The sequence below is a fragment of the Asparagus officinalis genome, chromosome 10 (assembly GCF_001876935.1).
Source record: "Asparagus officinalis chromosome 10, Aspof.V1, whole genome shotgun sequence".
NCBI lineage: Eukaryota > Viridiplantae > Streptophyta > Magnoliopsida > Asparagales > Asparagaceae > Asparagus > Asparagus officinalis.
In genome coordinates, this window is record NC_033803.1 from 57,260,599 (window position 1) to 57,265,072 (window position 4,474).

Sequence of the window (4,474 nt, forward strand, 5' to 3'; positions counted from 1 at the left end):
TTTTATTAGATGATGTGGATGAGTTGTTGGATGAAAATAATATTTTATTGGATGTTGTGTGTGAGTTTTAGGGATGAAAATGGATGAAATTGTACTTTTTAAGATGAACAAATTTTTGATTTAAACCCATTCCCATTTTTTTTTACCGGAATCGACCGACCCTCTTTTTATTTAGCGGAATCGACCCACTTCTCGGCCACGTCAGCAGCGTGGCCGAGAAGCGGGTCGATTTTTTTTTAATCTCATCACTAAATAGTCGGGGTTGCCAACCCCGACTATTTTTTCAGTAGAAAAAATAGTCGGGGTTGGCAACCCCGACTATTTAGTGATGAGATTAAAAAAAAATCGACCCGCTTCTCGGCCACGCTGCTGACGTGGCCGAGAAGTGGGTCGATTCCGCTAAATAAAAAAAAAGTTGGTCGGTTTGTAAAATAAAAAGTTGAAATGGGTTTAAATCAAAAATTTGTTCTATCTAAATAGCATCGCCCTGTCTGCATCAGTTCAATGCATGTAGCAGTATCACCGCTAACTTCCTTTTGATTTTGGTACTAGATCTACGCAACTTCTTCTCGTTCAATCATATCTCAAGCAAGGTGCAGTTGCTTCTCAACTGCTAACATTGACAAAATTTCGAAAGGGTTGTTGTTTGCCAGGAAACAGCACATATTATGTAAACAAAAAAAATTACCAATTAGAGTAGTTGAAAGGAAAAAGGAAATTTTAGACGCATAACTTCACCCGATCATTGATAACGAGCATTAGTAATTTTGATGTTATGTCGGCTTAGTAATTTTGTGTTTAGATGCAAATACACTTGTATACCATTCTAATTGTTTTCATGCAACAAAAGCCAGTTGGTTTAAAGTCTTTGAAGTTTGTTTTAATAAAGAAAAAAATTGTATAATATTGATAGATAACTAATGTTAGCTTATGTTTTACTTTGGTTGCAGAAAATCGTACATATGGATTTAGTGAGAATTCTATCCAACGTCGGCTACTTTCGGAACCTTATTCAAAATCGTATTTCTGCTATATTATTGGAGGATCAACATCCCTTCGAGATACTCCATTCTACGGTTACTTAGATGTTCCAGATGTTCCAATGCAACCACCTCTAGTTGATTGTTTGTTGGAAGTATTTAATGTTGAAAAAAGTAGTTTTAAAATTGGAGGAAAATGGATCTCCTTTGGGGTTGAAGATGTTGGTAGAATTACGGATCTTCCGATGGGAGGATCTATTATAGATACGAAGTTTCATAGAAGTGACCGCTATACAATATACAAGCTTATGCTTTCATATAGGTCTAAGGCTGAAATTGAAGAGGATACAAAGCGTAGCACTAGAAGAGGAAAGAAGAAAAGTGATGAGGGTAAGAAGAAGATTATGTGTGCTAGAAGGGATAGGATGAGTGAACTTATCGAGGAGATGGCCGAGCGTAGATATCCTCTTTTGTCACAAATGCTCGTGGCTTTCATTATAGGCTTTATATTATCTCTCAAGCTAGTATGAGTTGTCCCTTGTTTGCATTTAAATATGCTGAGAGATTGAAAACTCTTAAGATTATAATTAGGCTGAATTAGTATATAATATGTTGCATACTAAGATGAATAAGGCTAAAAAACCATCATGAAGAGGTTTGAGGGAAATCGATCTAGAGGTAGTCATAAAGGGGGTTTTGCATCGGTTTTGATGGTAAGTTAACCTTTTATATATTTATGTCATTCTCCATTGCATATTTTTATGTCATTTAGTCATGATTATTGTTGAGCTAAAATTTTTATCTTTTTCACAGATTTGATTTTATGAGCTTGTGGGAAAGTTAAGCCTTTGCGTAGGAGGTGAATCCCTACCACTCATCATAATCTTCTACAAGTGTCTGAGGTCTTTACAGAGGAATGCAATGCAAGTTTTAGTTAGAGACCCGGATAATTTTAGGAAGCATAATAATGACTCGATAGCTCTAAAATTTGAAAAGAGGATTGCTGAAGCTACCACTGCCACTAAATCTTCCCCTACAAAATTCAAGAGAAAGGTATATATATTTTTATTTCATGTTAGTTAATAGCTTCATGCTTTTATAAAATAATTTTTATTTGATGTTCATTCCTGAATTGAACTTTACTTGGGTTATTTACATGTAGGTAATTACTGAAGCTGATTTGGATCAGCTCATACATGAAAAAAGAGTGGAATTAGATATTCTCTTGAAGATGAAGAGGGATATATTTGGTGAAAAGCAACAGGATGTTGATAGTGATGGAGGAGATGAAGATAACGGGAATAATGGGGGTGATAGTGATGAAGATGAGGAGGATGATGAGAATGAGGAAGATGAGGAGGGGGATGATGAGGGGAATGAGGAGGGGGTGGTGGAGATATGGATGAGGATGTTGGTAGAGATGCGGAGGTTGGTGGAGATGCGAAGGATGGGGGTGATGAAGATGTTAATACATTGAATGTAGATAAAAATGATTGTGGAGATGGTGCTAATGACAAAGTGGGCATGAATTCAATGGAAGTGGATGACGATGCCTTTGTTCTTAGCCCGCGTGATATTGTGTTGATTGAAGGCATGCGTAAAACCCCTTCTATCAAAAGAACAGCTCTATCAAGATCTCGGCTTGCTAGCCCATATATGGGTTTGCCCTTTGTCCCACTTGTTAATCGAAAAGGAGTATCAAACTATCTAGGAATGAAGGAAGTAATGGATGACGAGAGAGAACTACTTGATAGTTTTTGGAAGGAAAAAAAATATGACCACGTAAGTGTCTTCTCAACGATCTATTTTTTAACTTTTATAGTGTTTTCATTAACACATGTAATAAGTTTTTTCATATATAGTGAGACGTTAGTGTGGTCATCTAGTGATGCTTTATTAACACGCAAGGATGCATTGGAATTACTTAAAGGAGAGGTAATTAGATGCGACGTAAGTACACATTCTTTTCATGCTTCACACAATGCACGTGTAGTATATTATGTACATTTCAGCTTATAGCCTCCTATGTTGTGCTTCTAAATATGTTGATGGAGATGCGTCCAACATATGCAAAAGACATACACATCTGTAGTCCATGGGTAATTATAAGTAGAAATCCGATTCGAGATTATAATTATTATTCATATATTATATTGAATACTAATTCTTAACTTTCTTTGTTTTTTATAGAGACGCATCAACGGAAATAGTCCGTCAAGTGTAGAACGCATGTTTAAACCAATAACAACTACACGTTTCCTAAATATTGATAAGATTATTTTCCCACTTCTAACTTCATCTTATTGGCATATGTTGGTATTATCTGTAAATGATCAAAAGTTTTATCATTACTCTTCTCTCCGCGGATACATGTCTGATGCTGTTGATTTTAGAGTGAAGCTTATTTCTACCATTTCCGATGATTGGAATTTGGATATTACATCTTGTCATGAGATAGAAAGTGTTGATGTACCTCAACAACGTGGGTTAGTGTATTCGACTTATTCACATGTTATTGTTTTGTGTATGTGATGAGACATAGAAACTATATATTGTGGGCTAAAAGTGTCCTATTGATATTGTAAACATGTGAACTTGCAGTAGCTTGGATTGCGGGGTGTTCTTGATGTCATACATGTTCAGCCTCATTTCCGGTCAACCAATTTTAATTGATCAAAAGAATTGTGCAAGACATAGAGTTCGTCTCGTTGCTCTATTTCTATCTAAATGTATATTCTCCATAAGTGTAATGATCAGTGGTTTTTTAAGAAATGCTGCTAACTTGTATATTCAGTCTACTATTCCTTTGATCTGCGTATCTTTTGATTTCAGGATATAAATGTGATCATCAAGCTAATTTCACCATATGCTAGTTGCCATCTGAGATATGCAAATTTTGTGTGATGTGTAAATATATGTTTCGAGTATGTAAATAGATAATCTGAAAGTCTTTTGAGTGCTATTTTGTGTGTATAAATATATGTTTGGAGTTTGATTTTGTAAAGTATTGTTCTTAGTTTTTTAGATTGAAAGTAGATAATGAAAGTTATGTTCTCAATAGTGTTATATGCTTGTGATACGCTCTTGGTGCTATTATGTGCTGGTTGATGATTCTTGAATATTTTAATTCCAAGGTTTGTAAGCTTGAAACTCAAAGATTTGTAAGCTAATTTTGAGGTAATCAAGTAGCTGCCAGTGAATTGATAAGTATAGCATGATAGAATAAAAGTATAGCATGGTATCCTGTAAGTATAGCATGATAGAATAAAAGTATAGCATGATATATTGTAAGTATAGCATGATACATTGTAAGTATAGCATGATATCCTGTAAGTATAGCATGTCTTACATCCAAAAATATGTCTTACATCCAAAAGTATAACATGTTTGCAATATTTTGGTTATCTAGTCTGCAATAGGTTGTTTACATGTTCTATGGTTATGACTATATTGTTGACATTTACTACATTTTAACTCTTTATGGGGATTCAATT

General features: G+C 34.8%; 1 long non-coding RNA gene across 5 annotated transcripts in view; it reads left to right on the forward strand.

Annotated features, from left to right (window-relative positions):
• The window catches only part of LOC109825247, a 5,440-nt gene extending 1,409 nt beyond the window's left edge, over positions 1 to 4,031 (forward strand). Inside the window, exons 2-5 of one of the 5 annotated variants that reach the window (XR_002242944.1) lie at positions 951 to 2,033; positions 2,143 to 3,466; positions 3,582 to 3,709; positions 3,813 to 4,031. This is a non-coding gene — a long non-coding RNA (uncharacterized LOC109825247). Of the gene's footprint in view, positions 1 to 950; positions 2,034 to 2,142; positions 3,467 to 3,581 lie in introns of all 5 variants that reach the window. The other 4 variants (XR_002242946.1, XR_002242947.1, XR_002242945.1 and 1 more) reach the window with 4 other exon arrangements.